The 24427-nt window shown below is 40.4% G+C and overlaps 1 pseudogene; it reads right to left on the minus strand.

The window, feature by feature from the left end:
- Positions 1-6717: 6717 nt before the first annotated feature.
- LOC115271850 lies at positions 6718-12678 on the minus strand (annotated as a pseudogene).
- Positions 12679-24427: the final 11749 nt, after the last annotated feature.

Genomic DNA, 24427 nt, shown 5'->3' on the forward strand with positions numbered 1-24427 from the left:
CACTCTGATAAGGAGAGAAAAGAAAGATTGATGAGATTCTTAATCTCAAACTCAGTATTCCACATGTAAAGCAGAGCTTGACTATGCCAAGGAACATGACCTTTTTGCTTTTTAAGGAAGCAGACATTCAATCCTGGCCACCAAATGAGGAGGGCAGTTAGTATCATTACTCCCTGAATAGAGCCAAGGCTCCCTTCTAGCCTTCTCTTGTTTTTCCGTATCTGACCTCTTCATTCCTGCCCTTCACCTTCAATCATAAATGTAAGACTGCTCACCTAATTATGAAAAACTCCTTTCCTAACAAGGCACAGGGCCACAGTGGTAGAATTGGAAAGAAACTCAGAAGCATTGAATTCACCCTTCTGGCTTTTGAGATCAGGAAAGTGAAGCCCAGAAAGAGTACGAAGATGATAGGAATGGGAAGCAAGTGGTGGTTCATGTAGTGTTAGTTCATTTACAGAGTGTTGTCACACATGTGATCTCATAAAAACCTTTGATGCAGGTTATACTATTATGATTTTTTTTTTTTACAGACCAGAAAACTGAGACACAGAAAATTCTCCTCTAAGGGGAAAGCTCACATACCTTTTCATCAGAGAAACTGCCATGACAGTGTCTAGTAGTTCTGAAAGGCCAAACTCTGCTCTGAAGGGCAAGGCATTCAAAGATTGAGAAGATGCTGCCCGTGTGCTTACATCTGTTAGAGGAAGGTTGTCAGTCTTCCTGGAAGGCCACACACAGGGCACCCTAATGCTATCAAAACATCACTTGACCCCTGCATGGACTGTTTCATATAGCCATTTGATGCCCTTTAAACATGGTTATGTGGAAACCCTAGAAAAGGCCAGCTCTTCTGCAAAGGAATCTGCATTTTTAAACCGCACAAAACTAAGAATGTCTGTAATATGAAAAGTAAATGAATTAAAGTTGTCTCAAGATTATGAAGGCATTCAGACTTTAATTGGGAACAGAGACAGAATGGGGATGAACTCTTCGTTTACTCTTCTTTGTAACTAGCACCCACCTCTAGGACCCTGCCTTTTCAGAGTGGCACTGACAAGCATATACTCTTTTTTCCCCGTTTTTAGTCTTGGAGAAAGAATCTGATCACCAACTAGATCATACTTGCAGGGATGGTGAGAAATCATTCGGAACTTCTGTTCCTCTCAGACAAAGGTCAGCAAACCACTGCCCATAGGCAAATTCCAGCCTGCTGCCTATTTTTGTAGGCTTTATACATTGTTAAATGGTTGAAAAAAAAATTAAGAGTAATATTTCATGTCATGTGAATCTAATATTAAATTTAAATTTCAGTGGCAATAAAATTTTACTGAATGCAGACACTTTTTGTCATTTACATATTGTTTATGGATGCTTTTGTGCTGCAACAATGGGGTTTAGTAGTCGCAACAGAGATTATATGGCCTGCACAGCTTAAAATATTTGCTGTTCAGCCCTTAACAGAAAATCCTTGCCAGCCCCTGTCTTAGAGCACTAATCACACTGTATGAGAACTGGTTCTATTCATATCCATCTCCTAAACTAGACTTTTATTTAATTTTTTATTATTTTTTTAATATTTTTTTATTTATTTTTGAGAGAGAGAGAGACAGCATGAGCAGGGGAGGGTCAGAGAGAAAAGGAAACACAGAATCTGAAGACAGGCTCCAGGCTCTAAGCTACCTGTCAGCACAGAGCCTGACACGGGGCTTGAACCCATGAACCATGAGATCATGACCTGAGCTGAAGCTGGACATCTGCTCAACGGACTGAGCCACCCAGGTGCCCCTAAACTAGACTTTTAAGCTTATGAAAGGCTCCACTGTGCTTAGAATGAAACTCTCCTTTTGGTTGACATTCTGTACATGTTTGTAGGATGAAAAGAAAAATGATTAAATGATAAGGGCTTGGGCAAGTCAATTCCCATTTCTGGGCCTTAGTTTCCCCTTTTGTGAAATGAAAGAGTTGGCTAAGGTGACATTGGTTCCTTATAGCTCCAAAATTCTATGTTTTAAGGTTACTGCAGCCAAAAATAAATATCATGTTCAGATAATTGAATCCTCTGTTTTATAACTTCAGATTCTCCCTCAGTGACATTCTGAATATTGGGTGGTTTCTCAGGTGTGTCAGTACTGTGAAGGGAGTACCCTTACAGCTAACTTTACTGGAGCATTTGATGTTAGTGCTGTGTGCGTTGCCTACCGTGTGAGAATTCATTATAAATCAGTAATTTCCTTTTCTTCATGGCTGCCTGTCTGATGTGAGTGTAGCAAAATGAACAAATTTCTCAGGGCCTGGTCACTATTAAGAATCTGAACATGTGGAACCCAGAGAACTCTGGATTTATGGTCACCCCCCTCTCCCCCTCCATCAAGATGCATCCACATGGCCTAGAAAATAGCCATCTGCCATCGCTTAGAAAAATCTCACTACTTAGAAAATTTTAGTACTTGGAAAATAGTGGCATTTTCAAACCAAATGGTTTGGAATGGATATAAAAGTTCTCCTCCAAACCTCATAAGTGCACAGGGCCATGCCCTCGGGTGGTGTTTGGTGGACACTGTCATGGCACAAGGCTATGACCTGATATGTTATCAGCGGGATTTGAATTGAACAATTATCTGGCACTGTTACCTCCCAGAAAGGTCATTGTCTCTCCCCAACTCCATCACTGTTAAGGGGATAGAAAATCTTAGAATCCAGGCATGGATGACATGAGGAAACATGCTTGTAGTAAATATGGCCTAGTGAAGTCTCCCTGTGCAGCAGCCAGGACCAATCCTCATGCACCAGGTGAAATGTTTTTCTGGACTCTTCTGTCCCTTTCTACTTCTTCCCCCACAGTCCAGTGTCTCAGCCTCTGCTGTGATGTACCAGGCATGGGAAACACTCAAGCTTTTAGTTCAGTATCTCCTTTCCTTTTCTCTTTTAAATGAATAGGGAGGTATAGTGGGAAAGTGTAAATCACTTAGATTCATATTAGTCTGAGACCCAATTCCTCCACTCATTGGTAGACTCTCAGTTCTTATTGGCTTAATGAAGATAAGCAAACTACCTTATTACCTACCTTTACTTATCACCCAGCATCCATTACAGGCAAGGGCCATGCATTATTTATATTTCTTTTTATCTTGCACTGAGCAGTTCGTAGCATGCAGTAGACACTTGACAAGTGTCTGAGCAAAATTGAACTGACTTTATAATTTTACATAGATCATGACATGGGGAGTGTTTGAGCTAAAAGGAACTCAAAGACCTCTTCAGTTCACACGTAGCAAATAGGCACTTCTCACTTCTGTGCTAAATGGTCTAAAACAGTCACCATTTTCTTTCCAGTTGAATGTTTTCTTTTTTTTTCTTTTTTTTTTTTTTTTTTACCTGAGTTTCACAATCTTCAACAAAGTTCTCTGGAAGGCCACTACCATTTGACCGAAATTATCACTAGAGGGAAAAAAATTTTAGATACAATTCTGGATTGAGTTCAACTTCTACTTTATAAGTGAAGAAACCTAGTCCTAGGGAGATGATATGATTCGGCAAAGGTCACAGAACTAATTGCAGAGTGAACTGGAACTAGAATATATGTCTCTAGGTTCTTTATCCGGTGTTCTATCTACTACATAACATTTGTGTTCTGATACAAGTCTCAGTGCCTTCCAGCTAGCACTGGAGGAAATTTCTAGCAAGGACAAATGAAGGTGGGAGAGGGGGTATAAAGGAGGGCCTTAGAGTTATGTAGCTGTCTGCCTGTCAATTCAGAAGGGAAGTAAGTTATTCAGCAACTTTCACTGAAGGCCTCCTTCAGGCAAAGGTGCAAGGTCCCTGAGATCTAGATAAATGAAATGAGGACTCTGCCCCAGGACTTATAGACCTATAAACAGTGAAAAACAAAACAGAATGATAAGTGAGCTCACAGAGATATGCTTAGAGCCCTCCAAGGGCCAGAGGGCATGACCCAGCAAAGTCAAGGATGGCTTAACTGAGGAAGTAACTTCTGAGCTGACTCTTCCAAAAAAAGTTATAGGTCTCCAAAGCAAAGAAAGGAAAGGGTGTTCCATCAGAAGGAATGGTCTAGAAAGAGCGTGGCGCACGTAGAGACCAGCAAAGAGTTCTTCATGAAGGAACATTAATATGTGGTAAATGGGGGAGAAGAGGGGAGGAAATTAAGGGTGCTGACAGGCAAGGGACCTGGAGAGATAACCAAAAGCAGCCTTCTTTGAAGGAGTCTACAAAGGCTGATAAGACATATACATAAATAATTACAACATAGGATGGAATGATCTGGTACTTTTCAGACCACTAAAGAAAGTGCAGGGGAGTCAGAGAAGGGAGACATGATTTCCCATTAGGGGTTACAGAGACTCAAGCAGAGTTAAAAGTTAAAATCCTTCTGAATATTTTGGGATTTGAGTAGAAGTTAAAGATCTTCAGTATAATTACATACCCAGTTGTGTTCTTTTTGGATCATATCTTTAACTTAATGATCCAGAACCTAAATCCCAAAGCACTGCCCAGTGGCTTCCCCATTCCCATTATATAACTTGGTGTATATTTTGCTCACCATTCTATTGTCAGCACCTAGAACCATGCCTGGCACCTAATAAGTATCAAATAAATATTTGTAGAACCAGTCTTTTAGTTAATGTGTTTTTACCATGGCAACCACATACACTAGATTTTCAGTGTCCTTAAAATACCCTGTCCTTGAGGCAGCTGGCTGGCTCACTCCAAAAAGCGTGTGACTCTTGATCTCAGGGTTGTGAGTTTGAGCGCCATGTTGGGTGTAGAGATTACTTAAAAAATAAAATCTTAAAAAAAAAGAAATCCTGTCCTTTAGTTGCCATTAGTACAACTGTATTTGTCATGCATCTAGAATTCTTAGAAAATATGGTGACAAAACTCATAGACACAACATATGAAAGCTTCATTCTCATTGTCAAAAACTCTTTATGCCAGCTGGAGTATTTGGGAGGGAGGTGGGAAGAGAATGTGTTTTGTATAGAGCACACCATTTCTGGTCTGGAGGCCTCAGCCACTCCCTTCTGAGTGGTTGGCTGCCCATGTAGTCTCAGACCAGGGAAGCCCCTCCACCTCGTTCTTTGCCCATGGAACACACAGGCTTGGAAGTCTAGAATGAAAGTAGAAAGCATGAGCATCTTGGAAAGGATGTAGCGAGGGTGCTTGTGGCCTTGTTTGGGTCTTTCCAAACAAGTTTCTGGCTGCTGTACAGGGAGAGGAAACCTTCCATGTCTGCAGAGATGAGTGTGTTGTTTCAGACTTAACATCTTCCCAACACTCCTTGAAATGTAACATTTAATATGCTTGATTATCACTGTCAAATGGATCATCAGTGAAAACCATTATCAACCCTATAATGTCCTTCATTTTCTTTTCTCCTTCTTCTCTCCTTCCTCTCTCCCTCCCCTTTTTCTTCTTCTTCTCTTTATTCTTCTCTCCTTCCTCCTCCTCCTCCACCTCCTCCTTCTTCTTGACAGTGCTTTACCAGCCAAACTTTGGAAATGTAAAATCAATAACAGAAAAATAAATATAAAATAAACTGGATATATTACATAAATGCTGTTCAAAAATTCACTGCAAAAAAGAAATGTGTGTATACATGTAAATAGATAGGTAGATGTGTATATATACTTAATATATATTTTTTATACACACACACACACACACATGCAGTGTTGTAAGTGGTTATTAAGGTTTCTAGGCAAGCCCACAAAAGCCTATTCAATATATAATTGTAGGCAAACCACTGTGCATGTGCAATTTTTAAAAAATTACTCAACAATGCCAATAAATGCAACAAGAAAATCATTAAAATTTTAAATTATTTTTAAGAAATAGATTTTGACTACTGGTCCTTGGAGTGACAAGATGGACAGACAACTCCACTAGTCTTAATAAGTAACATCAACTACATGTTTACAAAATGTCAGCCCGTGTGGTAGAGCCTTTTCAAGCATTAGCATTTTAAGTATTTGATTTCACAACAACCTTATTAAAATAGGTATCATTATTTTCCCCACTTAACAAACAAGGAAACTGAGTCACAGGGAAGTTAAATAACTTCCCAAGGTCACACGGGGAGTGGTAATGGAAGAATTTGAACTGAAGCAGCTTGGTTCCAAAGCTCTCAATCTGAATGACAACGCTAGATTAAGAACCACCGGAGAGTCCTCTGAAAGAGGCAGGACACACAGGAAGTGACTGTAGCTAACAGCAAGTGACTGGCTAGGGACAAAGCTGGGTAGTCGGGCTTGGGTATTGGGTATGTGACATTTTGGTAAGGTCATTTTGATATTAGTGCTATTTTGACATTCACACTTAATTCATTTCTACGAAGAATAAAGCATTAAGCTTTCAACTTTTGAAAAATTATCCAGTACTCTCTGCAGTAGAAACTCATCCTAATGTCAGGATGAACTGAGAGTCTCATCAGCAATTCAAGGCTAAGGTTGGAGTCAGATGAGGTGGAAGACGATAAAGCCTAAAAATGGGGTAGGGTTGTCACACACATTTGTTCATTTTCTTTTTAAGTGATTGGCTTGATATTTAGGATTACAGAATGTCCATGGTGTCAGAGTGGTCTCAAAAAAAAAAAAAAAGGCTCTACTTCTAAAAAGGACTTGCAGGAGGAAGAGGTTAAGCAGAGAGTGCTAACCACAGCCTGACTTGGGCAGAAGCAGAAGGAAGCCTTAGGCCAAGTAATGTAAGGAGAGTTACTTTCTGTTCTGGTTGTCAGAAAGGACAAAGAATCAAAACATCACTTTTGCAATGGATGAGTTTACAAAATGGCAGGAAGTGTGACAAGACTTGAAAGACAAGACACATTTTTTTCTTAAAGAGTTCAGCTTTATACTGAGCAGGTTACCAAATAGGTTTAGTCAAAAAGACCAAAGCCCATGTCATCATCAGACTCCTCTGATTCTTCTTTCTTTGCTTCCACCTCCTTCTCCCCAACTGGAGCAGCAGTGGTAGAGGGAGCGGGACCTTCCTTTGGCACTATGCCAGCTGCTAGGGCAGGTCCACCACCCACTACATTGCAAATGAGGCTCCCGATGTTGACATTGGCCGGGGCCTTTGCAAACAAGCCTAGCCAGAAAGGTTCAACATTTACACCTGCTGCCTCAATGAGGGCATTGTTCTTATCCTGTGTGACCATCACTGCATTGTGGTGCAGGTTGAGGGCTGAGTAGATGCAGGTGAGCTCTGAGGAGGCAGCCATGGGGGGTGAGGGCTGAGCAGGCGCTTCTGGGTACAGTGCTGGTCACCAGATGAAGTGAGGGCCTCACCCCAACTCTGCCTTAACTTCCTCAAAAGGACCAAGCACCTTAGTGGCAGCTGAGGAAAAGGAAAACACATTTGTTAAACATAATGTAGTATCTTTTTACTGTAGAGGATTTCCCATCTGAAAAATGGGATTATTTGACAAAGTCGCATCACCTCTGGCATTATTGATGGATCAAGAGGAAGTATTGTGAGAAAACTAAGGTACAAAGCCAGGTTTAAATCTAGGTCCTACCATTTGCCAATTGAATGTCTTCAGGTCAATCTCAGCTTCTCTGAACCTCAGTTTTTTCACTGGTTAAAAAGGGAGTAATAACTTAAGTCTCAAAGTTGTTGTGGGCCTTAAATTGTGTCTCAGCTTTTCAACATTCAGTAAATATTTATCAGATGGCAAGAGTGGTTAGTAGCATTACAGCTGAGTATTTTATTACTTTTCTCTATTTCTTAAATTTTCTACTATAAATATATATTGCTTTTGTAATTAGAAACAAAAACATAAAATATATTCTATTTATTTATTTATTTACTTACTTACTTACTTATTTACTTATTTATTTATTTGAGAGAGAAGGAGAATTCCCAAGCAGGCTCTGCTCAGAGTGTGATGCAGGGCTTGAACTCACAACCCTGGGATCATGACCTGAGTCAAAACTAAGAGTCGGTCGTTCAACTGACTGAGCCACTTACGTGCCCCCAAATTTATTCTTTTTTAAATGACAGTGTTCAACTTCAGCTCAGATCCGTGGGTTCAAGCCCCGTATCAGGCTCTGTGCTGACAGCTCAGAGCCTGGAGCCTGCTTTGGATTCTTTGTCTCCTTCTCTCCTACCCCTCCCCAACTTGCTCTGTCTCTGTCTCTCAAAATAAAGACATAAAAAAAAATTTTTTTTAAATAAGTGACAGGTGTAATTTCTCACATTTTCACATTCACTCTCCCCACCTTTTTCTCTTTCATATCTCTTCCTGCTATATATGAAAATGGGTCCTCTTCACACAGCAATATTCAGAAGATGCTATGGGATGTCAGTCATTCTCTATACTCCATCATGGCTTTAAGGGGGTCAGCTCAGTGTACCCAGACCTGCAGTACTCAGATGAAACTGACATCAGTGGTAGTTCAGTGGCATGGCTGCTCTGTTCTCTCCACTACACATCAATTCCCATACTGCCATTCCCTCAGTCTCTCAGTCTGCTGGGTGCTCCCAGCCACTGCCAGGCTGTGAGGAGCTCTATTTTTGTTGTTGTTATTGTTTTTTTTATTCTACTGGTTTCATTTTTTTCAGTACCAAGGCCTAGAGACAATGACCTAGGCTGCAGGAGTCAAGCCTGCATTTGGTCTTTGGAAACCAGGGAGAGTGTGGGTGAGTGTATTAAATCAAAGTTCTGGCAGAAAACCAGCTTCTAATCTTGAAGTATCCCCTGGTTCTCTTCTTTATAATTTTGTTTGCAGGCTCCAGATCTCCATATTTTCTTTCTGGAACTGCCTTAGCCATAAGAAAACATGAATGTAGAGATTTAAAGCTGAATTATATGAGCTCCTGAAACATTCTAGCATCAGGAAGCATAACCAGGGGGCTCTGTCAGATCTGAAGCTACCTGGTCTTCCCACCCCCTCGTGCAGTGGGCTTATTCTCACACAAGATGGTAGAGGAAGAGCCTAAGGGCCAAGATCTTATTGAGTGTGTGGCCTTCTGGGAGTACAAGATATGGTTCATCAGCTTCCTCTCAAACCCACCCTACTTGCTTGTTGCTATTTCAGCAAACATCACTGCCATCCACCCAGCTGCCTAGGTTAGAAATCTAGAAGTTGTCCTTCACCATCCCTCCCTGCTCCCACCATTCACACCCCATGTCCAATTATACATGCAGCCCTACTGACTCTACTGCTTTAAATGGCCCTTGAAGTCATTTGCTTCTCTCTCTTTCTGCTGCTACCAGCTTGTCAAGACAACCATGTCCTCCTGCCTCTATAACTGTATCCCCCAAATAGGATAGTTGTTTGAATGCCTGAGAGCCCCAGATGACATCTAGAGAGGATAGGAACATGTAAGGGTCACAGAGGCAGTGACAGCAGATCCAGAGGAAAATTCAGGCTTTCTGGTCCCAAGTTCAACACTGGAAACCATTTGTTCACTATACAGTTGACCTTTGAACAAAGAAAGGTTTAGGGCCAACCTCCCACACAATTGAAAATCTGCATATAACTTTTGACTTAAAAATTAACTACTAGTAGCCTAGAAGCCTTGTTGATAGGATTAACAATCAGTTTGTATGTTGTAGTATTATAACTATATTCTTAAAAGAAAGTGAACTAGAGAAACAAAAATATTATTAAAATCACAAGGAAGAGAAAATACATTTATAAAACTATAGTACTCTATTAATTGAAGAAACTGCATTTAAGTGAACTCACACAGCTCAATCTGTATTGTTCAAAGGCTAATTGTATTGTTTTGTTATGAAGTTTATTTATTCTGAGAGACAGCATTTGCTCATGCGTGTGAAAGGGACAGAGAAAGAAGAGACAGAGAGAGAGAGAGAGAGAGAGAGAGAGAGAGAGAGAATACCAAGCAGGCTCTGTGCTTGTCAGGGCAGAGCTGGATGTGGGCCTTGAACCCACAGATTTAGATCATGACCTGAGCTGAAATCAAGAGCCAGACAGTTTACCAACTAAGCCACCCAGACACCCCAAGGGTCAACTGTATTGTATTGAGATCTTGATTGGTGCTAGACAGACAAAATCATTGTCTCCCTCTGGGGTTTCTCCACTGTCACCTCCAGGGGTGGCTCCCCATGATGGATTGTGGTTTTTAGCCTATTTATTAATTTATGTCCACATCACTCCTGCATAGTCTCAACTGCAGATAGAGTAGGGCATCTCTTAGAGCCCTGCTAGCCCTCTCATTCCAGCATTCTCCAAGTTGGCTTCTGCATGGTTTACTCATAAATAGCTTGTGAGCTAGTGAGGCCAACAGAAAATACACACTTCAAAGCACTTCTTCTAAGGAAAAGATTCTATGTGAGTACATTTAAAACACAAACAAGTGGAAGGGCGCCAGGGTGGCTCAGTCAGTTAAGCCTTCAACTTTGGCTCGGGTCATGATCTCACTGTTCATAGGATTGAGCCCTACATTGGGCTCTGTGCTTACAGCTCAGAGCCTGGAGCCTGCTTCATATTCTGTGTCTCCCTCTCTCTCACATGCTCATGCTCTCTCACTCTCTCTCTCTCTCTCTCTCTCTCTCTCTCAAAAAATAATAATAATAATAAACATTTTTTAAAAATCCCAAGCTCTCAGCACAGATCCACTGCACTGGTGAAATTGTGAGCCCGAGTTTAGGCCCAGCAAGCCTAAGCCCGTAATAAAGCCCTTTGCTTTTGAAAAAAAAAAAAAAAACCATATCCCAAATAAGTGGAAATGCTTTTCTCTAGCATTTCTTTATAGGAAAGAGGAACGAGAAAGTTGATCTGGTTCAGCTTTCATTCCTAGCACACTCCATAATTTCTTGGGAAGTCAATGCTCAGAGCATGATAGGTTCCTCAGTATACCCAGGATTACAACTGATTCATTTAACACACATTACTAAAGTTATAGTATGTGCCAGACAGTGCTGGGTGCAGGGAACACAATGCTGTATCACAGAGACAAATATCCTTCTTTAGGGGACCTTATTGGCTAATGGAATCTGACCTAAGCTATTACCTAGTTTCCTTTTGAATACATTCTTACCTGGATATCATCCTTACAAATTTCAAATACATGATTGTAGAATCATAAGATTCTAAGAGATAAAAAAAAAAAAGAGAGAGAGAGAGATATTCATTTAGGCTAGTGCCTTTCTCCCCTTAGCCAATGTTTAAATCTCTTATACAATATCCCTGTCAAGTGATCATGTGGTCCCACTTTGGACATTGCCAATAATGGGATTCACTACCTCCAAGATGATCTATTCTGTTTCTAAACAGCGCAAGGAGTTCCAATGCTCTCCCTATATCAAACCAAAATTGGTTTCCTTAAAGCTTGTGGTACATTCTGGCCTTTCAGCCTACATGCTCAAGACAGTCTCTTCTGCTCTGAGTCAGCCCTAGGTATGAAAGCATGATTACTGTGTCCCCAAGGCATTCTCTTCTCCAGACCAAACATCTCCACTTATTTCCACCTTTCCCCATAAATATGGTTTCAAACTTCTTCTCTAGTCAGACGGCCAACAGAGCTACTGTCTCCCACTCTGTGAAAGCATGGAAAGCATCTTACACAAACAATATTATTCTCCTTGATTCTCCCATGCTAAGCTCAGAGATCATATGACCATAGAGCAAATTTCTTCCACCCCTGCAACACCCCATCTCATCCATAATTCTGTAGATAGCTTTGAAACAAGTAGGCCAACTTTATTATTCACAAACTAAAGCAAATACTATTGAGCTGTCGGGGTTGTTGTACTAAAAGAGATAATGAACATTAAAAATTTCAACAAATATTGATGTAACACCTATCATATACTGGATGCTCCCCTGGACTCTGAGTATAATACATTCTTGAAGATGATAGGAAAGACCTTTAGCTTTAGGGAGCTTACAGCCTAGAGACTGAATATGAGCAGCTTTCAAAGGGCCATATGGCTTAACCTAAAGAAAAGCTCAAACTCTCCCCAAAGCCAGCTTGAACTCTCCCTTCCATTGACCTAAGCTGGAGGCTCTAAAATGGTACCACTGTTATGATTATCATCATAATGAACATAGATATAACCACATTAATGCCAATAAAACCTTTGAGTGTTATATTTCCTTGTGCAAATAATGCTTTGAGAGAGTAGAGCAAAGACCATGCTGGCATTTCTTATGAATAATAACTATTATATCTCAGATTGTCTCATTTTCTCCTCCTAGAAACTACATATTTCCTATAAATCAAGGGGTTTTATAATAAATGAGCTGAGTTGGCTTCCACACAATATCTGTTTACTCAAATCTGGAATACTTGCTTAACTTGGGCAAAGCGAATGAGAGATTCTAGAGTGCAGAATGCAGCTTCATCAAGAATGTGCAGGTGCATGCGCTTACAGGTACAGAGCCAGGCCCCCTTCGTGCTTCCATCTGTCTGCTGGAGCCCTTGTCCTGTCCGCAGGATCTTCAGCCATCCTCTTACCCAGCACGCTGTGGATGATAGGGTGTGCTTCCAATGTCAAAGAGGCTTTCGGGTTTTCCAAAAGCTGTGTCTTGGTTTCCTTATCATTTTGTATCATAATTTGTTCAGCCTTTGGTCAAGCAGCTAATAGAAATGGAAGAGTTATTTACTGTAAAACAGGTAGTATCTGCACATTTAAAACCACTGATCTTCCTGTTTCTCTGTTACTGTCAGATAATCCACCATCTTGGGTGGGGTCAACATGAAACCACTACACAATATCTCACTAGGGGAGGGGAGTGACCACAGGATGTCATCATCTGTGTCAGAAGACTGGCAAATATTTAGCAAGTGTCTCACATTTGCATATTTAAGAAGTGCACCACATCTACACCATACTACTGAAATAAGTGTTAAATCTTTTTCATTAAGCCTCCCCCACTGACCTTATATGCTGACAAGTTTTTTTTAGTACTATTTATGTTTTAGTGTATTAATCATATTTATAGTGACTAATATTTGTTATCTACAATTAGCCTAGCATCATGCTTGGCATGTACTTTTATCTCAGTTAATCCTTACAGAAATCTTTTGAGGTAAGTCTCCTTTTTTTCATATGAAAAGTTGGTTCAGAGAGGGTAGGTGGCTTGCTTACGCTAATTTAACTAATAGGTACAAGTGCCAGGATTTGGGCCCAGTGTAGTGCTCATTTCTTTTTAATCCCTTAACCTACCACCCCGAACACATGAGTACCAATCCAGAATAGAGGGGGCCACACTCAGTGCATCCTTCCTTGGCTACTTGTTCACTCCCTCCCATTGTTTGTGTCCTTTTCTATCTCCTACAAAGGATTTCATTTCCTGCAAGGGAAAGAGAACTTATTTATCTTTGTGTTCCTCTCCAGAGACCACAACATAGTAGCTCTCAATAAATATATTTTAAGTGAAAACACACACAATGCTATCACTAGAACTTCTGACTTTTACTTCCAAATTACAGAAAGGCTTCCATTTTAAAATTAATAATAAATCAAAGTGTCTTATTGAGTCTGTGATAATAACCATAGAGTGGTTAAACAATAAAACTGCCTTTTTTATTGCAGCTCCAAACTGCCCATCCTTTGGCTGTCTGAAGCCAGAGAGGATAAAATCCTCCCACCCTTAGTGTGACCCTTAAATGTAGTTGAGCAGAGACATGCAGTTAGTGGAACATGGATGGAAGAATTTGCTGCTCTGCGCAAATAGAGAAGTTTCCCCAGCTGTCCAAGAAACTGGTGGGACTCATTGTGCAGAACACATGGGAGGAAAAGCTCTCCCCTTTATCCAAGGTTGGCCTCACTTGGAGCAGTTGCAGATTGAGAGACAGAGTTCTTGGCATTGGTATTTAAGACTCTGACACCTGAAAGTCATCATTCCAGTTGGAATGGGAGCAACATGGAACAAATAGGTGTATGGGGATCAGCAAGCCAGGAAAGAAAGACTGACATGGCAGTAACAACTCTCCACATCTATAGAGCGTTTCCTGTGTCCCAGGCACTTACTTACGTTATTTGTTTTAATCCTTACAACATCTGAGGGGTAGGTACATTTTAAAGATGTAGAAATGAAGCTTAGAGGAGTTAGGTAACTTGCTAAGGCCTCCTTGTAGGTAAGTGTAGAGCTGAAAGAATTAAACTCAAGTCTCTCTGACTCCAGAGTCTAAACTCTTAACCACTCATGCTAATCATTAACTGCACTTGCCTAACCATGGAGGCAGGCTCTGAGCTATTCTAGATGATCAATAATAGAGGCTAAATACTAGACATGCACTGCATTTTATTTATTGCTTCATTTAAAGCTAAATGTATAGTTCTCATTTTGTAAGATGAATGCTATCATCCTCAGTCTTTTAGTTGTCAACATAATCCCAGGCTACAAACCTTCTCTAGATAATATACAGAAACATCTGGACTCAGTGTCTTCAAACTGACAATTTTGCTGAGGAAAATGATGCCCAGAGTGGGCAGACCAGATAAGCAGCAGTCGTTACAGACTTGAGTCTAATGAAAAATACTACTTAATTCACTTATATTTATAGACTGTATTATGGCTGCCAGGTATGTCATATATATTATCTGATCCTATGGAAAATTATAAGGTAGCTAAGATAAGTAATATTATCTCTATTATACAGGTGAGGAGACATGCCCAGAATTATTATCGTATTAAGTTCTGGTCTTGAGACTCCAAATCCCCAAAAAATGAACTAGCCCTTTTAACCCTTCAGTAATACAGATGTAACTGTGCTCAAATCTTGACTCTATCACACATCCCTCTGAGCTTTCAGTTTTCTCCTCTGTCAACTAAGGGATGAGAATGTCTCCCTCACAGGATTGTGAAACTAGATGAAGTAATGTATATAAAGTCAATTCAATAAAGTAGTGAACAGAACAGATGCAGGTCCTGTTCTCATGGACCTTATAATCTGGAATTAGGAGGTGGGAAGTGGAAAACAAACATTCAGTGATTACACACTTAACGGTCAAGTTACAATAATCATTAGTGTTGCAAAGGGAAAAGACAGAACACCATGCAAGCATATCATAGGGTGAGCCAGCCCTCTCTGCCCGGCTGAGGGAAGGGCTCTCTGGGCAGTGACAGTTAAGCTGAAACCTGAAGGATGAGTGGCAGTTAGTGAGGCTGTGGGGGTTGTGTGGAAGGGGTTGAAGCAAAGGGTGCTCCAGGCATAAGGAGCTGATCACAGAGAAAAAACTTGGTGACCATGAGAATCAAAGAAATAACTTCCATAGCTGGAGTGTAAGGAGCCCCAGGAAGAATGATGCAAAGGGTGCTAGAGAAACAAGCAAACTCCAGGCCATGTGGAGCCTCACAAGACAAGTTAAAAATTTTGAACTTTAACTTAAGAGTAATGAGAAATGATCAAAGGGCTTTAGGCAAGGGGCAACATTAGATTTAAGCTTTAACAAGTCCAGTTCTGGGGCTCCTGGGTAGCTCTGTCGGTTGAGAGTGGACTCTTGATTTCAGCTCAGGTCATGATCCCAGGGTTGTAGCTAGCCTTGCATCTAATTCTGTGCCGAGTGTGGGGCCTGCTTAAGATTCTCTCTCCCACATTCTTTCTCCCTCGACTCCTCTACCCCACTTGCACTCTCTCTTTCTCTAAAATTTAAAAAAAAAAATGTTTTAAGTCCAGTTCCAAACTAGGGGAAGTTGGGGTCTTTTTAAAAGCTCTCCTTTCTTTTTTTATTTTTCTTTATTTTAAAAAAAAATTTAATGTTTATTTTTGAGAGAGAGACACACACAAAGTGCAAGCAGGGGAGGGGCAGAGAGAGTAAGACACAGAATCTGAAGTAGGCGCCAGGCTATGAGGTGTCAGCACAGAGCCCTATGTGGGGCTCAAACCCATAAACAGTGAGATCATGACCTGAGCTGAAGTCAGAAGTTTAAATGACTAAGCCACCCAAGCACTCCTGCTTTCTTCTTTGAAATAAATACTTCTTTAGCACCCTTTATATTGCAGCAGTGATATAGGCTGTGTGTTTCAAATATAAAATGAAAAGACTTAGACCGGGACAAGTACCAGCTCCTCCCTTTACTACTTTCAGGATCTAGGACAAGTCACCTCGAAGACTGTCTCTGCTCTTGCCACCCAACAGGATTTCTTCTCATTCTAAGCAAAAGTTAACCTCCAAATCTTAAAAGTATGTTGAGAACCAGTGTACACATTTCTGGGAAGCTCATTTGTTCATTGTTTTTGTTAAACATTTGTTAAGAATCAAGCATGTGCCCAGCATCATACTGGGTACTGGGGGTACAGAGCTGGATTAGATAGAGACTCTGTACTTTAAGAACTTACAGTTTGGGGTAAAGATAGGCCAGAAAAATAAATAAGTAATCATTATGTTGTACACCTGAAACTAGAGTAACGTATGTCAACTACACTCCAATTAAAATTTTTTTTATTTTTTTAAGTTTTTTTTTAAATTTATTTTGAGAGAGAGAGAGAGAGAGAGAAAGGAGAGGAGGGCCAGAGAGAGAGGGAGACATAATTCCAAGCAGCCTCAGAGCCCGATTAAGCAGCTCAAACTCAGGAACTGTGAGATCATGACCTGAGCTGAAATCAAGAGTTAGATGCTTAACTGACTGAAACACCCATGCTCCCCAATTTTAAAAAATTTTAATGAAATAAAGAGGAATGGAAGAAAAGATATACATACATATTTAAAAAGTAATGACAATAAAGTGGGATCTACTACAAGAAAAGCAGCAAGGAAGGAGTTACAGAGCCTAGAGTCGGGAAATTTTTAGTAGAGGTGATATGCACATAATATGTGCTTAATATGAGGAGCAATAATACATGTTGAATGAAAAGTTTGAGTCTAGTCTTTTTTCCCCAACCTTATTGATATATATATATTGACATATAACATTATGTGAGCTTAAGATGTACCATGTGTTGATTCGATGCACTTATGTAGTACAAATAATTACCACCATAACATTATTGATCTGAGTCTTAAAAGATGAGGGGAAGCGTACCAGGCACAATAAGAGTAGTAGTTAATGAACAAGATCATAGATACAATGAAAGTGGCTTTTTCAGATTTCTTTATCAGCAGTCAACTGGATAGATTGAAAGGGAGAGATTGTGGGTAGAGGACCAAGTGAAAACCTGGGGCAGTAAGCCAGGTGAAAGGTGCAGAGGACTTGGTGTTCATTCAGCAGTAATGGTGGCTGGTTTCTTGGCACTCAGTTTTACTTGGTAGTACAGAGTATGGCTTGTAAGTGTTGATACATCTCCCCATGAATGGATGTCTATTCTCCTTCACAAGGGTAGAGACCATGTCATGTATTGAAATCCTTATAGCACCTAATGCTGTGCTCTCTACCCCATAGGCACCCTTCAAAAGTTGAGTTGATGGGGCACCAGGATGGCTAAGTCGTTTAAATGATGGATTCTTGATTTTGGCTCAGGTCATGATCTCATGGTTCGTGAGATGAAGCTGTGTATTGGGCTCTGCGCTGACAGCATGCAGCCTTCCTGGGATTCACTCCTTCTCCCTTTCTCCCTCTCTGTCTCTGCTCCTTTCTCCCCTGCCTTCAAAACAAATAAATAAACTTTTTAAAAAAAGGTGGTTGACAGTTGGATTCACTGAGCTGTGGTGGGAGTGAAGCAGCTGGAACAAGAGAAGTGGGGGAGGTCTCCCCGTCTGCCCTGCACCATAGGCATTCTTCCCTCATGTAAGGCAGAATCTTAAACTCAGCCTAACCTACTTATTATTTTCCCCACAAAGCCTGGTATGTCCTTTCTCTTGTTCAGTTGCATCCATCCACTCTAGCTGAAACCTCAAGATAATATTGGAAACCAAGAACAAAGCTGGGGGAAAAATCATTTTTCAGGCTTTTAAGAACTATACTTTGAGGCACCTAGGTGGCTCAGTCAACTGAGTGTCTGAATCCTGATTTCAGCTCAAGTGATGATCCCAGGGTTGTAGAATCAAGCCATGTGTTAGGCTCTGCGCTGAGCTTGGAGCCTGCTTGGGATTCTCTTTCTCTGCCCTTCTTCCCCACTTGTGCCCTCTCTCTCTCTAAAATTAAAAAAAAATTTTTTTAACGAACTATAATTTTTCCTCCAGGATCTTCAAAAGATCCTCTCATCCATTCATAGAAAGAAGTCAGTGATCCTAAGATTCAATAATGCCACCTCTCTGAAGGTACCCTAAAGAAACACTCACACATGTACACAAAGAAGCACAAATAAGCATATTCTCTGTAAGAGACACAAAGTGGAAGTACCCTAAAAGTCAGTTGATAAACACATGTGAAATAAACCGTGTTCTATTCATGACACAAAATACTATACAACAGCTAAAATGAGCAAAGTAAATCTATAAGCATTAATACAGAAAGCACTCCAAAATTGATTGTTAAAGTAGAAAGGCAATTTGAAGAATGATAGATCTTATATTATACCATTGGTGTGAAAAATAACCACCAATGAACCAACAACCTGGATAGTAATTTACTTTTTATGGCAATACATATATACACACATATATATATATACATACATATATATATGTATATACATACATACATACATATATATGTACTAAATGCATTAAAAATGGTCTGGGAGAATATATACAAAACTGATAATAGTGATTACCTCTGGGGAGGTGGGATGAGAACCAGGACTGGGAATGATGGTCAAAAAATTTGATGTTTTCTGTATTTAAATATTTTTCACAAGTATAATAATGCATTTATGATTTGATGAAAGAACTTTTTAAGGTATGAAAATCGTTAAGGATATGCAGTACTATTTTTAATAATTAAAAGTTTGGACTACCTAAATATCCAGCAGTGGAACTATTATTAAATCAGTTGTGGTGCAATCCATATAGCAGAATTTAATAAAAATGTTGTTTATTTTTATGTTCACAGATGTAAAGAAGTTAGTGATTTATAGTTCCATTAAAAACAAACTAGACAATGGGGCACCTGGGTGGCTCAGTCAGTTAAGGATCTGTCTTTTGATCCCAGCTCAGGTCTCCATCTTAGGGTCATGAGTTCAAGCTCTGTGCTGGGTTCCACACGTGTTGGGTGTGAAGCCTAATTCACACGCAAGGAAGGAAGGAAGGAAGAAGAAATGGAACTAAATACTAATTATTATGTTCTGCATTATCCCATTTTTGCAAAATGCATACACAAAAAGGTTTGAGATCATTTTTTTATAAAAGGTTTAGAGTAGTTTCTAAGTCACTGGGTCTGGTTATGTTTTATTTTACTTTTTTATATCCTAATATTTCTATAAGGAATACATATGTAATAAGAAAAATTCTATTTTTAAAAATGTAAATTAAAAGAGGGAATTGAACTGGGTGAAAGGAGAGAAAAAGAAATGCATAATGGTGAATGAGGATAAGAAAGTAGGGAAAAGATGTTTGAGGGTTTTTTTTTAAAAAGATTTTTATTTTCCAGAGAGTTAAGGGGAAAAATATTTTTGTTCTCAGAATTTTTCAGTCTACTTTCCAAGCCATCAAGTTCCTAAATATAACCAAAGATGATGATTTTACAAGCAAGCCAATATAAACATAGTAGATGTTTATATTTCTACATTAACAACGTGGCATTGGAGCTGCAGAAGTTCTTTTGAATTCCTATATTTTATTTTTCTAAAAAAACAAGTCCCCTTTTAAAATATAACATACCCCAACCCTATTGTGGCTTTAAATTTCAAGAAAAGGCAGAGCAAGACAGCATTTAGGACTGAGGACAAAGAGGGGTGGAGGATCAGGAGGGAGGTGGGAGGTTAAGCATTTGGGCAGGAAGAGGAGCAGGAGGATTTTTGCAGAGCCTTACCTAAAAGTGGTTCTACCCGGACTCTAATGTGTATTTGGATCATCTAGGGATCTGGTGAAAGTGCAGATCTGGGATGAGACTCCCAGGTGAGGCCCATGCTGCTGTCCACGGACAACTTTGAGCAGCAATGCCTGAGAGTCATAGAATTTGCCCTTCCGCCCTGGGTCAGTCTGCACTTCACATTGGAAACCTCTGGCCATGATGGCTTCTTTCTTTCTAATCTAACTTTTTTTTTTTTGGTCAGCACACCAAATAGCAGAAATCTTTCAGAAAATTACCTTACCATATACAAGGTACAGGTTAAGGCCCTGTGCATGGAAGTGAGTAAAATGGGAAACAGAAGGGGGAATGGGCAGGAGCCCCTGATACACAAATGTTATTTGTTATAAAGGGTGTGGTAATATGGAAAAGGCCCTGCACTGGTTGTCAGAAGAAGTGGTTTCATTAACCAGCTGTGTGTCTTTGTGCCAGTCATTTTTCTCCAGTTCTCTGTTTCCTTTTCTGTCAAAAGAATTCATCTACATGGCTTCTAAAATCTTTTGAGCTCTGACACTTGAGGAGTCTATAAAGGAGAGCCTATATCAACAGGAGGGAAGAAAAGATGTGCCTCCACGCACATCACTGCCAAGGATCTTGTACATGTGGTATTATAATGGAAGAATTTTCCCCTTGTCTGCCCAGATGCAGAAATGTTGGAGAGACTGGGAAACTTGCCTAGTGTGAAATCCTAGTACCCTGACTTCCTGGTTTTGGCAATTTAGAGTCTTGGGAATCTGTCCCAGGCTCTGTAAAGTAAGACAGACCATGAAAACAGGCCCTCTAAGAACTTCAATGTGGCTCTGGCAGCTTTCAGAGTCGAAAATCCTCAATCCTTGGGGTACCCTCAGGTTTCACCTCATTCCCCTACACTGATCAGCAGCCAAATTCTGAAGCCACTTGAGCCCAAAGGCGCAGCCAAATGGCCCTACTGCCTTCCTTTCTGTGAAAGCTTCCAATTCCCAGCCTGTGGCCGAATCCAATTTTCGTAGCAACTCAACCCTTCCCCCATGATCACCCTCCAGACCCGAGTCTCTCAGATGCTGTGGACTCTATCTGGGCCTGTAGCACGGAATGGGGCAGACCAGATGGTAACACTTCTTTCTCTACATGTAAGATAGTTCTACCCGCAAAGTGGGGACCAGCCCCAAGCTTGATAAGCGAAGGGAGGGAAAGGAGCCTGCTGTGGTGAGATTACCCAGACTCTGGGGAATTCTCCCGAAGCTCTGCCTCACATCTCAGCAGACCTGCACTCCTCACTTTGTTACTTACTCACAGGCCTATGGCTATTCTACCAAAGGCTCCCAAGGCATCGATAAACATGCTAGCTTCAGCCAGTTTCCTATGGCTTCTGGGCAGTCAGCCTCCATCCATGTTCCTGAGACCCCATCCCCCAGCAAACCCCCACTCAGGTCATGGCTTCCTGAAGCATCCATTTGGGATGTAGGGACCCTGTGGGCTGCAGGAGTTATTTTTCCCTGTAGCCTCAGCCTATGCTGAATGATGGGGCTGGCCAGTACAAAGACTGCTTTTTATAACATTGGTCCTTGGTATTTTTGGTGTCTGGAGAGAGCTTCCTTTCCTCCCACAGGTAATTAGCAGCATAGGAGCATTTCCCTTTCCCGCACAGAAAGTCCATTCCCACCTCTGGAGCCAGGCGGAAGGGGCAGCAGGTGTGGCTAAGTGCTCTCTGAGGTTAACCTCAAACTTAAACTTAGAGACTTACTTGATTAGAAGCAAAGTGAAATGTAGGGTTAGCTTCCACTGGGGCAGGGTCGACAAGTGGACACAGGTCCCTGGCAAGCCAGGAGATTGTTTTCTAGCTTCTCAATCAGGTGAGGAGATAGGAGAAGGGGGTGGCGAACCAATGTGTGTTTGACACGTTTGTGAATTGTTCCTATAACAAAGGCTTTTTTAAAAAACAACAACAGAATGAAGCTTTATATATTTGAATGAGAAGCACACAGAGGGACCTATTGTCAGAAGGAAAAATTGCATGAGTAATTATGCATGACTTCAGTCTTCCTAGTTGAAATGTTAGGCATGCTAAGGATGATTGTGGACATTCCAGTGTTTTCAGTGTGGGGAAGAGGGAGGGAGGAATTCCTGGGAGGTGAGGAGACAGGTTGTCTAGCAAGGCAGGAGCAACAGGAACCTAAAAAGCTCTTCCTCCACTTTTTCTTGCTCATTCCCATTCTTCCTCTACTTAATTAGGGTACCACCTCTTAACAGGAAGCCTTTCTGCCCCTACCTCCTACTCTCACCTCCCACTTTTGTTGCTCTTAATATCTACTGCCCTATCATTATTTGTGAGACTATGATACTATTGATAGTTTGTAGAGCAGTGAACGTGGACTCCAGGATCGGTTTCCACCTCTTCCTAAATGTATAACTTTCACCAAATACTTAATCTTTCTCTCAGTTTCCTCGTCCATAAATGGAAGTATACCTAACTTCTAGGGTTTTTATAAGGATTAAACATGTTAATACATATAAGGCACATAGAACAGTGCCTGACATATACTATGTACTCAATAAACATTAGCAATTATTATTTTTATTTGCAGCCCCACAATTTGTAACATATTGTTACACAATGTACAAACACAAAGCAGTGGTTTTTCAACCTTCATATGCATCATAATTGCTTGAAGAACTTGAAAACTATATGAATATGGGTTCTGTTGGTCTAGGAGTGAAAACTGGTCATAATATTTGGGGAAAATTCTTAGGTAGTTTTATTATGCAGCCAAAGTCATAGGTGCTCAATGAATATTTGTTAAATAGATGAACTAAATGGGATCAGAACAAACCATCCCAGGTGACTCCGTCGTTAGGAAGGTCAAGGCATGATTCTATCTCCTTAAGAAAGTTTGTTATTCCTGAGGCAGGCTTCTAGAGAATAATGACAATGAATGTAACGGAATACATGAAAGTATATACTTCTAGTCATCTCAGCACGTCGTTCTAATGAAGAAATAGAAAACTGATAAGCTAAAGCTAATATTAGAGATCGATAGGTATTTCCTATTTTGCTGTCTTCTGTTTATGCAGACTTTCTGCTCAGAGAGTTGCCATAACAGTTCCAGCCAGAGCTGAACTTTGACCCTTTCCTTTTACTCCAGTTTTACTTTTGACTTAAAACCAAGTCTTTAATTCAGTGGACATAATGAAAAATTTTAAAACCTCAAGTAAAGCATTTCTACCACTATAATGTACAGTAGTGATATGTTGTTATCATGATATATTGTAATTAGTCACTTTATCTAGTTGGTTTACAAATGTAAACCGACCGCTGCTCGTAAAACATGAAGTCAGGCACCTTCACAATAGCTGATAGAAAACTAACAAGCTAATGCTAATATTAGAGATCAATAGGTATTTCCTAATATACTGTCAATAGCCAGGGCCCTTTCTCTCAAGTCATATATATATTAATGGGGGAAATAAAGATAAACATACTGAAAACTGGAGAAAACAAATAGAGCAAACATTTAAATAGTATGTAGCAGTATAAAGTGGGCTTGGAGTCAGATTTAGGTCTATTTCTTATCAGTTATCTGACTTTGATTAATTTAGTTAACCTTCCTGAATTTCAGCTTCCTTCTTGACCTAATGTGGATTTTGATGCCTACCTCCAAGGATTGTTGTGAGGTTTCAGAGTGATAATACACATAAGTATATGGCACTTTTTATTAAATGAAATTATTTTAATGAACAAAGAGCTGTGTTTCAAACAATTTCATTATCAAGAGGAGAGATCATATGGAACAGGAGGAAGCAAATCAAAATGGAGAACTAAGCATGAACCCACCTTTCCACCTTGAATCAAAAGATAGCTTTTAAAATCAGTAAGTCTCTACCAGCACCAGCAAACAAGAGAGGACGCAGAAATTATGATAAAAATATGGCTAGGAAGCAGTTAGGATCAGACTGATAGAAAACTCAGGGCAGAGTATTAACATACTCCAAAACACTCTTAAGGTAAATTTCTTTGAAGGTAGAGGCAGAGAATCTCTCAACTCAGAGGAAACAAATAGAAAGAATAGGGGGTTGTGAACCACTCATTAGGTAATTCATCTTTAAACTGACCTGTGGATAACAGACCTCTCTCCTCTTCCCTCTACTTCCTGGAGCTGTAGGTGAGGGATAGGTGTCAGGAGGGTAAGATAAAACACAAAGCTTTACTGAAGAAAGTAAGTCCCCTGTCTGGGGAGGGCGTATGCTGGTGTGTAAAGCATCTGTGAGAGAAGCAGGGCTTGAAGTAACCCTTTCCAACTTCCACAGACACAGAGAGAGGAAAAAGGCAAAACTTCCTGCCCAGCCTATCAACTGGAGCTTCATCTGAGTAAAGGCCTCTTTATTTTGGCATCTGGGGATGGGTAAAGGACCAAGTGGGGAGGAGGGTTGTTCCTAAGACTGCCTCTCTGCCTGCTCTGAGCACCTTTCCTGGGAAGTCTGAAGTCAGAATGTCCTACTCACAGGGTCCCAAGTAACCCTCCACTCCCCTTTGGTGAGTGGAGGGGAAACGAACAGGTCAAAACTGGAGTGAATACTTAAACAAAATACCTGCTAATTAGCTCATCCTTCAAACATAAATATGATTA

Source organism: Suricata suricatta, chromosome 11, assembly GCF_006229205.1.
Source record: "Suricata suricatta isolate VVHF042 chromosome 11, meerkat_22Aug2017_6uvM2_HiC, whole genome shotgun sequence".
Taxonomy (NCBI): domain Eukaryota; kingdom Metazoa; phylum Chordata; class Mammalia; order Carnivora; family Herpestidae; genus Suricata; species Suricata suricatta.